This window comes from Oncorhynchus masou, chromosome 31 (assembly GCF_036934945.1).
Source record: "Oncorhynchus masou masou isolate Uvic2021 chromosome 31, UVic_Omas_1.1, whole genome shotgun sequence".
Classification (NCBI taxonomy): Eukaryota; Metazoa; Chordata; class Actinopteri; order Salmoniformes; family Salmonidae; genus Oncorhynchus; species Oncorhynchus masou.
In genome coordinates, this window is record NC_088242.1 from 50,298,314 (window position 1) to 50,311,810 (window position 13,497).

The window sequence follows — 13,497 nt, forward strand, 5'->3', positions numbered from 1 at the left end:
CCTTGTATGTGATTTAATTCATTTTACAATGTCATTAAATATCTGCTTTTAAGTATTCCACTCAGACCAATTCTTCCATCGTCAAAATCAAATAGATTTTTATTGGTCGCATACACATACACATACACATACACATACACATACACATTAGAAGATGTTATTGCGGGTGTAGGAAGTGTTTGTGTTCCTAGCTTCAACAGTGCAGTAATACCTAATAATAGACAACGATATAAACAAATCTAAAAAAGTAAAAGAATGGAATTTAGAAATATTAGGACGAGCAATGTTAGAGTCTGGAGTATAAATATATACTACCGTTCAAAAGTTTGGGGCCACTTAGAAATGTCCTTGTTTTCCATGAAAACATACATGAAATGAGTTGCAAAATGAATAGGAAATATAGTCAAGACAAGGGTATAAATAATGATTTTTAATTGAAATAATTGTGTCCTTCAAACTTTGCTTTCGTCAAAGAATCCTCCATTTGCAGTAATTACAGCCTTGCAGACCTTTGGCATTCTAGTTGTCAATTTGTTGAGGTAATCTGAAGAGATTTCACCCCATGCTTCCTGAAGCACCTCCCACAAGTTGGATTGGCTTGATGGGCACTTCTTGATGGTCAAGCTGTTCCCAGAACAGCTCAATAGGGTTGAGATCTGGTGACTGTGCAGGCCACTCTATTATAGACAGAATACCAGCTGACTGCTTCTTCCCTAAATAGTTCTTGCATAGTTTGGAGCTGTGCTTTGGGTCATTGTCCTGTTGTAGGACGAAATTGGCTCCAATTAAGTGCCGTCCACAGGGAATGGCATGGCGTTGCAAAATGGAGTGATAGCCTTTCTTCTCCAATATCCCATTTACCCTGTACAAATCTCCCACTTTACCACCACCAAAGCACCCCCAGACCATCACATTGCCTCAACCATGCTTGACAGATGGCGTCAAACACTCCTCCAGCATCTTTTCATTTTTTCTGCATCTCACAAATGTTCTTCTTTGTCAAATTTAGATTTGTCTGTCCATAACACTTTTTCCAATCTTCCTCTGTCCAGTGTCCGTGTTCTTTTCCCCATGTTAGTCTTTTTTTGTTGTTGTTGGCCAGTCTGAGACATGGCTTTGTCTTTGCAACTCTTCCTAGAAGGCCAGCATCCTGGAGTCGCCTCTTCACTGTTGACGTTGAGACTGGTGTTTTGTCCTCAACTGAAGCTGCCAGTTGAGGACTTTTGAGACGTCCGTTTCTCAAACTAGACATGTACTTGTCCTCTTGCTCAGTTGTGCGCCAGGGCCTCCCACTCCTCTTTCTATTCTGGTTAGAGACCGTTTGCACTGTTCTGTGAAGGGAGTAGTAACCAGCGTTGTACAAGAATAGACTGACAAGTTTCAGAAGAAAGTTCTTTGTTTTTGGACATTTTGAGCCTGTAATTGAAACCACAAATGCTGACGCTCCAGATACTCAACTAGTCTAAAGAAGGCCAGTATTATTGCTTCTTTAATCAGAACAACAGTTTTCAGCTGTGCTAATATAATTGAAAAAGGGTTTTCTAATGATCAATTAGCCTTTTAAAATTAAAAACTTGGATTAGCTAACACAACGTGCCATTGGAACACAGGCGTGATGGTTGCTGATAATGGGCCTCTGTATGCCTATGTAGATATTCTATTAAAAGTCAGCCGTTTCCAGCTACAATAGTCATTTACAACATTAACAATGTCTACACTGTATTTCTAATCAATTTGATGTTATTTTAATGGACAAAAAAATGTGCTTTTCTTTCAAAAACAAGGACATTTCTAAGTGACCCGAAACCTTTGAACGATATATATATATCTCTCGTTCAAAGGTTTGGGGTCACTTAGAAATATCCTTGTTTTTTATATATATATATATATATATGATGGGATGCATAGACATTATGGACAATAGTATATCTGAAGAATACGTAGGATAGAATGGTATACAGTATGTACAGCAATAGTTAAATAGGATAGGCCGTGACTAGAATACAGTATATACATATGAAGTGGGTAAAACAGTATGTAAACATTTAAAACAAGACCAGTGTTCCATTATTAAAGTGACCAGTGTTCCATGTCTATGTACATAGGCAGTAGCCTCTAAGGTGCGGGGTTGAGTAACCAGGTGGAAGTTGGCGAGTGACAGTGACTAAAGTTCATGGCAGGGTACTGGGCAGAGGCCGGCTAGTGGTGACTATTTAACATTCTGATAGCCTTGAGATGTAAGCTGTTTTTCGGTCTCTTGGTCTCAGCTTTGATGCACCTGTACTGACCTCACCTTCTGGATGGTAGCGGGGTGAACAGGCCGTGGCTCGGGTCCTTGATGATCTTTTTGGCCTTCCTGTGACATTGGGTGCTATAGACGTCCCAGAGGGCAGGCAGTGTGCCCCCGGTGATTGCGTTGGGCAGACCGCACTACCCTTTGTGTGGGTGGACCATTTCAGATGATCAGTGATGTGTACACCGAGGAACTTGAAGCTTTTGAACTTCTCCACTGTGGCCCCGTCGATGCGGACGGGGACGTTCTCCCTCTGCTGTCTCCTGAGTCCACGATCAGCTCCTTCATTTTGTTGATGCTGAGGGAGAGGGCCCTCACCTCCACCTGTGTCGTCTGCAAACTTGATGATTGAGTTGGAGACGTGTGTGGCCACGCAGTCATGGGTAAACAGAGAGTACAGGAGGGATTCCTCTTGTCCCGATGGGGATAGGGCAGTGTGCAGTGCGATGGCGATTGCATCATCTGTGGATCTATTGGGGAGGTATGCAAATTGCAGTGGGTCTAGGGTGTCGGATAAGCTGGTCGGGTAGTCAATGTCAACTCATTGCCTAATGCTAGCTTGCATACTTGAATTATCTTTATCGAGCCAGATAACATTTTAATAGGCTAATTGTATAGTCTTATAATGAGTCGCTTGTGAGGTATACAGTGCATTCGAGAAATTATTCAGACTCCTGGACTTTTACCATATTTTGTTACATGACAGCCTTGTTCTAAAATAAATAAATACAAAAGCTCATCAATCTACACACAATACCCCATAATAACAAAGTGAAAACAGGTTTTTAGAAATGTTATCAAATGTATTAAACATAAAAAACTGAAATATCACATTTACATAAGTATTCAGACCCTTTGCTGTGAGACTTGAAATTGAGCTCAGGTGCATCCTGTTTCCATTGATCATCCTTGAGATGTTTCTACAACTTGATTGGAGTCCACCTGTGGTAAATTCAATTGATTACACATGATTTGGAAAGGCACACACCTGTCTATATAAAGGTCCCACAATTGACAATGCATGTCAGAGCAAAAACCAAGACATGGGGTCGAATGAATTGTCTGTAGAGCTCTGAGACAGGATTATGTCGAGGCACAGATCTGGGGAAGGGTACCAAAAAAATGTCTGCAGCATTAAAGGTTCCCAAAAACACAGTGGCCTCCATCATTCTTAAATGGAAGAAGTTTGGAACCACCAAGACTCTTCCTAGAGCTGGCCACCCGGCCAAACTGAGCAATCGGGGGAGAAGGGCCTTGGTCAGGGAGGTGACCAAGAACCCGATACGCACTCTGACAGAGCTCCAGAGTTCCTCTGTGGAGATGGTTGTCCTTCTGGAAGGTTCTCCCATCTCTGCAGCACTCCACCAATCAGGCCTTTATGGTAGAGTGGCCAGATGGATGCCACTCCTCGGTAAAAGGCACATGACAGCCCATTTGAAGTTTGCCAAAAGGGACCTTAAGGACTCTCAGACAATGAGAAACAAGATTCTTTAGTCTGATGAAACCAAGATTGAACTCTTTGGCCTGAATGCCAAGCGTCACGTCTGGAGGAAAACTGGCACTATCCGTACGGTAAAGCATGGTGGTGGCAGCATCATGCTGTGGGGATGTTTTTCAGTGGCAGGGAATGGGAGACTAGTCAGGATCAAGGGAAAGATGAATGGAGCAAAGTACAGAGAGATCCTTGATGATAACCTGCTCCAGAGCACTCAGGACCTCAGACTTGGGTGAATGTTCAAATTCCAAAAGGAAAATGACCCTAAGCAAATAGCCAAGACAATGCAGGAATGGCTTCGGGACAAGTCTCTGAATGTCCTTGAGTGGCCCAGCCAGAGCCCGGACTTGAACCCAATCGAACATCTCTTCTGCAGAGGAAAATGGGAGAAACTTCCATAATACAGGTTTGCCAAGCTTGTAGCATCATACCCAAGAAGACTCGAGGCTGTAATCAATCCCAAAGGTGCTTCAACAAATTACTGAGTAAATGGTCTGAATACTTATGTAAATGTGATTTTTCAGTTATTTTTTGGTATGTACACTGTACATTTGCAAAAACTTCTAAAAATGTCTTTGCTTTTTCATTTGGGGGTATTATGTGTAGATTAGTCAGGATCAAGGGAAAGATGAATAGATAAATAATCTATTTCAGAATAAGGCTGTAACGTAACAATGTGAAAAAAGTCAAGGGGTCTGAATATTTTCCGAATGCACCGTATACACTGAGTTTACAAACATTAGGAACACCTGCTCTTTCCATGACACAGAATGACCAGGTGAATCCAGGCGAAATCCATGATCCCCCCTATTGGTGTAACCTGTTAAATCCACTTCAATCAGTGTAGATGAAGGAGAGAAGACCGGTTAAAGAAGGATTGTGTTTGTGTGCCATTGAGGTTTAAGGGCAAAACAAAATATTTAAGTGCCTTTGAACGGGGTATGATAGTAGGTGCCAGGCGCACCAGCTTAAGTGTGTCAAGAACTGCAACGCTGCTGGGTTTTTCACGCTCAACACTTTCCTGTTTCTATCAAGAATGGTCCACCACCCAAAGGACATCCAGCCAACTAAACTGTGGGAAACATTGGAGTCAACATTGGCCAGCATCACTGTGGAACGCTTTTGACGCCTTGTAGAGTCCATGCCCCGATGAATTTAGGCTGTTCTGACGGGCAAAATGGGGTGCAACACAATATTAGGATGGTGTCATCTCCTCCAGTTGACTCGGTGGAAGATCAGTCAACTTCTAGTGAAACTTTGTTTTCATTTCAACAACTTTCAAAATGATGTGTTGGATGCATTGCTTAAGATTGTCAGATTTTGGAGTCAGTAGCCACGTTTCCATTCCATTGGCAACAGATTTTCTGCATAAAAACATTTTCCCATTAGAGAAGTATTTCCATCAAATTGAGGCGGTGCGCGCTGACGTAGTGCACAGAAAAATAACTGTTGCCGTTAAAATTGCCATGTGCCAAGTAAAAAATACAAGTCATCACACTGGTTTAGACATTGGCAATACTCTCAAACATTGGATTTATATTTGGTTATTGTTATTTTGAGAGACAATGTATAGACAGACTGAACACTAAGTATATCTTCAATGTTGCTTTCTGTAGGGGAGTCAAAAACACTGCCAGAACTATCACCTTCTTAAACTAACATGTGGTTTAAAAAGGTTGCGCTCTGGCAAATATACACTTGAGTTTGATATGTTGAAGTGGTTTACAGGCCTCTTCCAGACTGCTCGGGTTTTAAGCCTCTGTTACTGTATATGGTGTTGGTCATTGTGAAATCTAAACAAGAATACACTAGTGCCCTGCTGTAATGCATTGTGCTGTCCTTGTGACCCCCTCTTAAGATCAGATATCAAAGATAAAACATGTAATGGGACTGCAGCACTGAAGTAGACCATCTATAACTGGGTAGACATCCTACATTACCATATAAGGCTACGTTTAAAGCCCACTCCTTCAAAAAAACAACAACATGGCAGTGCCACTGCTTGGTTTGCTATAAGGCTGATTGATCGCTGTGGATGTTGAGATTAGTGTGATTTCATAAACCTTCGCTGTTCAGTCCTGTCACTCCTCTCTGAGCACATATTTCACCACTGGGAATGAAAGTTGTCCCTTGTCAACGTGAGTAGGGACAGCAAACAAGGGGGCAGAATAGGCAGTCGTATGAAGAGTGATGATAAGTCACATGACCCACACATGACCCAGAGCTCAGACAGGGGCGATTTTAGTACGTAAATCTTGGGGGGGGAAATAAAAAATGTGGATGCATGCCAGCAAAGCCACTACACAACACAACTCATTTCAATGAAATGACGTTGAACCATTGTGGGAATAGACGTTGAATTGAAGTCTGTGCCCAGTGGGTTCTCTGATTCTGCTGCAACTATTTCTGTCTCCAGTACTAGAATCTTACAGATCTATTGGGTACATTAAACATTCATGTGGATCTATTTGTTTATAAATTGCTCTTAGATATACTCAAACTGCAGCACTTGATTCACTGATATGCTTAAATTGTCTGGAAAGAAATCCCAGCATGATATCTTCCAGAGCTTTGTGTTCTAATTGAACAGATGCAAGTAGCACCTCCCCATTTGACTCCGTTTCAAAAACTTTTCTTCATACTAAACACTACCCAGACCACACTAGTGAGACAGCCGGGAAAGGAAGTGCCCCCAGTGAAACCGTGAAAGAAGGCTTGCCTGCTCTTTTGGCTTTGCTTTTGTCACACCCTGATCTGTTTCACCTGTCTTTGTGATTGTCTCCACCCCCCTCCAGGTGTCACCCATCTTCCCCTGTGTATTTATACCTGTGTTTTCTGTCTGCGACAGTTTGTCTTGTATGTTCAAGTCAACCGAGCGGGTTGTGTCTCAGCGCATGCTTTTTCCAGTCTCTCTTTTCTCGCCCTCCCGGTTTTGACCCTGGCCTGTCCTGACTCTGAGCCCGCCTGCCTCTCGACTGGTACCTCTGCCCTCTCTGGATTACCAATCTCGACCTGAGCCTGCCTGCCGTCCGGTACTGTTGCCCCACCTCTGGTTCTGACCCCTGCCTGCCTTGACCTGTCCATTGCCTGCCCCTGTTTGGAACATGAAACTATTGTTTATTCGACGTGGTCTGCATCTGGGTCTTCCCTTCATACCTGATAGTTTTGCCATGTAACAAGCTGTAACAGCACTAACTATACTATTGTGACTTAAGTTGAGTATGCTTATTGGTCATAGTACGAATAGTTAGTATGCCTAAAGATCCTGGATGTCGTAGTAAATTCACCAAAATACGAAGTATACGAGCAGTGGACACTTTCTGTGCATTTAAGGCCCATAATGGCATTTTAAGAAAATGGGCGTGGCTTTGCCAAGTTTTCAGATTTGAAGAAAATGGCAGAATGTGCAGGTGAAGTCTGACGAGAGCGGGTACAAATTCACTGCTTTAACTAATTCTAACAAATGTTAATGTTGCGCAATGTAATAAAGAAATGGCTTTTCAAATAAGTTACATTATATGTTATGTTGGCTGACAATTTATTCGCTACGCTATCCTTACACGGAACACAAACCGGCTGTGCGTGTGCGCCTGTCGTGCATAAATGTATTTTGTCCCCCCACACCAAACGCCATCACGACATCAAGGTTAATATATCAAAACAAAACAAACCAATTACATTCATTTGGGGACAGGTCAAAAAGGTCAACCTTTATGGCAATTTAGCTAGCTAGCTTGCACTTGCTAGCTAATTTGTCCTATTTAGCTAGCTTGCTGTTGCTAGCTAATTTGTTCTGAGATTTAAAGTTATTTTACCTGAAATGCACAAGGTCCTCTACTCCGACAATTAATCCACACAAAACGGTCAACCGACTCGTTTCTAGTCATCTCTCCTAGGCTTTTTCTTCTCTTGACTTTATATTGTGATTGGCATCTTTCATAAATTAGGTGCATTACCACCACCGACCTCGTTCGTTTTTCAGTCACACACGTGGGTATAACCAATGAGATGGCACGTAGGTACCTGCTTCTATAAACCGAGGAGATGGGAGAGGCAGGACTTGCAGTGCGATCTGTGTCAGAAATAGAACTGACTTCTATTTTAGCCGATGGCAATGCAGACGCTCCTTGGCGCAATAATTGAATAATATAGATTTCTACATTTATTTTTGCACCGCTCGCACATGCGATGTGAGCGGTGTAGTCAGCATTTTACAAACCGCATATCATTACAGCAGTATGTACCGCAGGTATGTTAGTTGGCTACTAATACATTGAATTTGTCAGTATATTAACTATATGCTATCTAAATAATTACCCAATGTTTGACTTGATTATACATGTCATTCTTATTTTAGCTAAGCTGTATAGTCGTTGTGCAATCTCAATGGACATTGTTAATTCTGGCTATCTGCTCTGATTTCAGAGCACTCTCGCCTGAGTGTGCCAGAGCAGTTATATATAACTCTCATTGAGTGTCAGTAAATGACAGTAAATGTTGCAAAAAGGCGTAATTAAATTGTTGCCTCAAGCACACATAAAAACAGCCTAACAAACTCTGCTAGAGATTAACATGATCGGAGTGAGGTGTCCTTTCATTTGTCTGGAAGTAGCTAGCAAGGCTTGACTGCCTTTGTGAGGTCAGAATGCTCGGATCAACCCAACTCCTCGGCCAGAGGGTCCAGTGTACGCTCTGAATTTAAGAACTGACAATATGACAACGCTCTTAATTTACGAACACACTCAACTTCCAGTAGACAGGTGAAGTGCTAGTATGCTCAACTGAAAGGATACCATTCGTTTACAGTATACTAAAATTAACTTATAGGATGTAGTATACAGTATGGGTATTCGAACACAGCTACAAGGGAGAAAAGGCACAAAGCAGTCAAATATACAGGTAATGGCCAAAACAATGGAAGCACTCGAGTAATGCAGGCTGTATCACAACCGGCTGTGATTGGTAGTCCCATAGGGCAGTGCACAATTGGCCCAGTGTTACTCGGGTTTGGCTGGTGTTGGCCATCATTGTAAATACGAATTTGTTCTTAACTGACTTGCTTAGTTTTTAAAAAAGTAAAAAAAAATAGAAAATTATAATGCTCCCATCCAATGTTCCTGTTAAACTGCGCGCGTGCACGATATCGCACCTCCAAAACTGCGGTGCAGAAGAAATGCCATGCTACGCAGAGATGCAAGAGATTGAACTTCACTGAATTCGCCCGATTAGTTTGCACTATATAGATCGTTTTTCCTGTGATCGAATCAAAAAATATCTGCCCCTTATCAGTGCAACAAACCTAAACAAATCTAAGATTGCGTCTGTGGTTTTGTTGTAGACAGAGTTAGATCGAAACGGAGCAGAATATTTTGGCGCGAGCAGTCTTACAATCACCCTCGAGTTTATGCGCTTTTCACATCGGTTCAAGATCAACATTTGTTTTTATTCTTTGCTAGTTAGGGAGTTATTAGCCCAGTTATAGATAAGTATAGGACAGCAATGAGTTACTGCTTCCTACAAGAGCATGACACGTGTAGGCTATATTTCATGCTGTCTTTGAAAAGCCAGTCAGGTAAAAAGCTTAGGTCTTAATTAAAGGGGCAGGGTTGTATTTTGAGACAGGTTTGAATATGCAAATAAGCCAATAGGCAGAGGGGGTAGACCTCATTGTCCAAATCTCTGTATGGTAATAATAATTAAACGTCTCATGCAATCTAAGCCTGCATTGAACACTACATATAGACTACTGAAGGCTATATCATAGAAATCAAAAGATATTTCCATGTGAAAATGTAATGGGATTTGCTCCATTGGGTTGGTTGGCAAGCCTACATTATGCTCAAATAGCCACAATAGCCTATTGGTTACCGTCTAAAACTGTAAGGGTACGGCCTCCGTCTTCATTGTAAACACGCCTCGGAAGTTGCACAAAATTCTCACAGCATTCAAGATTCCGCTCACAAGATCTAAAATTTGCTCAGTGCCCCCCAGAATTCGAGGAAACATTGCCCCCATCCACAAGACACGAGTGGTCACTGAATGGTTTGATGACCATGAAATTGGCACATGAGAACACCATCATAAAATGATGGAATTTATTCTGGAACAATGGTGTTGCATCCCTCCCATAGAGTTCCAGACACTTGTAGAATCTATGCCAAGGTGCAGTGAAGCTGTTCTGGCTCGTAGTGGCCCGATGGCCCTATTAAGACACTTTATGTTGGTGTTTCCTTTATTTAGGCAATTAGCCTACTTGTACACACTCCACTATTCCAATTTATGGAGTTTTATGTATCCTTCCATAAATATTATTAGGTATTACTGTATCATTATTATTTTATGGACTAGGGTTTGTCATACAGCCAAGCACGAATTGAAATTGATCGCAGCCTCTCCCTTCTGAAACGCATATATTCTAGGATGTTAAAAAAAATCCCTAGGGAACTGGAGCCGCAAACAAAAACGAGCTGTTTTTATTTATTTTTATTAGCTGTTCTATGCCAACATTTTCTGGAAGTGAACTGCTTGCTTCGTGACTACTCTTTTCTCCCACACCCTTACTCTGTTCTTCTCACAGTAGACATTACTGGCAGTGAACCGCTTGCTTCGTGACTACTCTTTTCTCCCACACCCTTACTCTGTTCTTCTCACAGTAGACATTACTGGCAGTGAACCGCTTGCTTCGTGACTACTCTTTTCTCCCACACCCTTACTCTGTTCTTCTCACAGTAGACATTACTGGCAGTGAACCGCTTGCTTCGTGACTACTCTTTTCTCCCACACCCTTACTCTGTTCTTCTCACAGTAGACATTACTGGCAGTGAGCAGAGAGACTGTCAACTTAATGTGAATTTACAGTAGAGGGAGCTGTCAATGACATGCCAAGTCAAAATAGAATACACAGGTACTTTACAAAACCATAACAGGTTGTGATTACCTTGTTTGTCTATGCTATTTGAACTCTTTGAAGGTAACGGATGGAATTTGATAAATTAGCTACTACTAAGGGAAACACTGCTTTGAAGATACAATACCACTAAGGAATAAGTGTCCATTTATTTCCAGTGTTGTGGTTCTGGCATTACCAAAGCATGCCTGGTCTGTTCATGTCAGAAGTACACACGTACTCCAGCTGAGTAATTCAATGAAAGGCTGAAGGCACTAGCCCATAAATCCCTTCTTTCAGCATCTGTTTATTCCTCATCATATTACTCTATTCTTGTATCTGCCAATCAAGTCTCTTCACAGTGGAAGCAGACTCTCTCTGAACAACACAACCTCCAATTAACAGCCTAAGTCAGTCAGTCACTTATGAACATAGAATCATACCAATTTGTACGCCAGATAATGTTCAGCTATTATTGTGGTGTATAATTTAAGAAATGGGGCTGCTCTGACAGATCTCAGTTCAAATTAAATCAAGTTGTATGAGCCACATGTGCCGAATACAACAGGTGTAGACCGTAAAGTGAAATGCTGACTTACGAGCACATTACCAACAATACAGCTATAAAAAATATGGATAAGAATAAGAAAGATAAAAAGTAACAAGTAATTAAAGAGCAGCAGTAAAACAACAATAGCGGGGCTATATACAGGGGGGTACCGGTACAGAGTCAATGTGCGGGGGCACCGGTTAGTTGAGGTAATATGTACATGTAGGTAGAGTTATTAAATATACTTTGCATAGATGATAACAACAGAGAGTAGCAGCGGTGTAAAAGAAGGGCGGGGGCAATGATGCAAATTTTCTGAGTAGCCATTTGATTGGGTGTTCAGGAGTCTTATGGCTTGGGGGTAGAAGATGTTTAGAAGCCTCTTGGACCTAGACTTGGCGCTCCGGTACCTCTTGCCGTGCGGTAGCACAGAGAACATCCTATGACTTGGGTGGCTGGAGTCTTTGACAATTTTTAGGGCTTTCCTCTGACACAGCCTGGTATAGTGGTCCTGGATGACAGGAAGCTTTGCCCCAGTGATGTACTGGTCCATACGTACTACCCTCTGTAGCCTTGCGGTCGGAGGCCGAGCAGTTGCCATACCAGGCAGTGATGTAACCAGTCAGGATGCTCTCGATGGTGTAGCTGTAGAACCTTTTGAGGATCTGAGGACCCATGCCAAATCTTTTCAGTCTCCTGAGGGGGAATAGGTTTTGTCATGCCCTCTTCACGACTGTCTTGGTGTGCTTGGACCATGTTATTTTGTTGGTGTGAACTTGAAGCTCTCAACCTGCTCCACTGCAGCCCCGTCGATGAGAAGGCCCGGTCCTCTTTTTCCTGTATTCCACAATCATCTCCTTTGTCTTGATCATGTTGAGGGAGAAGTTGTTGTCCTGGCACCACACGGCAAGGTATCTGACCTCCTCCCTATAGGCTGTCTCGTCGTTGTCGGTGATCTGGCCTACCACTGTTGTGTCATCTACAAACTTAATGATGGTGTTGGAGTCGTGCCTGGAGCTCTATCAGCCAGCCAGTAAGAGTTTTTTCATTTGTAAGTTGTAAGGTTTTTACAGGCTTACAGTATTACATAATGGACGCACTTCACTAAATGACCCCCTGGCCTGCCTGGCTATACCATCCGAAATACAGATTTATTATCATGAACTAACAGTGTTTTATACATATTTAGTAAATATGGTTTGGCAGAGATACCCATTGTACTATTATCTCTTTAATATCTTTTGTTATTTACTTTTACGATATGTAATGCATTTTCAGATGCTCTTTTCCCCCTTTCTGGCAAGATAAGTTTGTTCATGATGAGAAAAATAGATACCCACACACTGTTGAAAAGTTGAAAAAGTCCAAAACCAAGGCTGTAAATGCTAAAATACTTCTGTTTGTTTATCTTTCTCATAATGACATTATGGCATTATGTGAATGCCATAGACAATGGCTTCTGCAGCACAGAGGGAGAGGGAAGGAAGTGAATCGAGAGAATACAATCTGCAACCATGTATAGTACTGTCCTGGGGCCGTACTGTATCTTCTTGGCATGTTTGTGTCTTTCCTGTCTCTCCCCCGACCCTGGTCCACTCTGTGGGCTGGAAAATCAGTTGCCGGGTAGTTTTGGCCACTCAGAGGAAGTGAAGGCCTCTGAAACAATCTAGGAGACTGCCTGCCTGCCTGCCTGCCTGCCTGCTTGCCTGCCTGCTTGGCTGCCTGCTTGGCTGCCTGCTTGGCTGCCTGCTTGCCTGCTGCCTGCCTGCCTTTAACACCCTATTCCAACCAGCGCTGCTGAGTTTAGCTAACCAGTGACAGCTCTGTAAACACAAGCAGGCTAAAAAGAAAATGCAGATACTGTAGGAGGGAGGTAGAGAATGGTGAGCGAAGGAGCGAGAGAGAAAGGTAGAGGGAAAGAGGGGTTGAGAGAGAGGCAGAGATGGAAACAAAAAAGAGAAAAAAGAGGGGGATAGACAGAGCTAGAGGGAGAGAAGGGAAGAGACATCAGGAGCGTGTGAAAAGAAGGAGAAGGCAAAACAAGAGAAAATAGTTTGAGTAAAATAGTCTGCGCAAGACAGAGAGAGAGAGAGGGGAGGGGAGGGAGCAAGAGAGTAAGGAGGGAGGGAGGCTGAGCAAGAGAGAGAGAGGGAAGAGACAGGCTTTGCCTTTTCTGGTAGTTATAGTTGCTGAAAGAGCAAGCAGGAATTCTTTGTGCTGTAGCTGAGATATAAACCAGACTGTGGAGTTGATATACTGAGAGAGGAGGGAGT

General features: G+C 42.5%; 1 protein-coding gene across 4 annotated transcripts in view; it reads left to right on the top strand.

Moving 5' to 3' along the window:
• Positions 1-13,497, top strand: part of LOC135524082 (non-muscle caldesmon-like) — a 53,163-nt gene that overhangs the window by 13,879 nt on the left and 25,787 nt on the right. For 2 of the 4 annotated variants that reach the window (XM_064951266.1, XM_064951268.1), the window contains exon 1: positions 13,372-13,497. This exon is cut by the window's right edge and continues 41 nt beyond it. The exons of 1 other annotated variant lie outside the window; for it this stretch is intronic. The gene's annotated coding sequence lies outside the window, so the exon portion shown is untranslated. Of the gene's footprint in view, positions 1-13,371 lie in introns of those variants that run through there. One more of the 4 variants, XM_064951269.1, reaches the window with a different exon arrangement.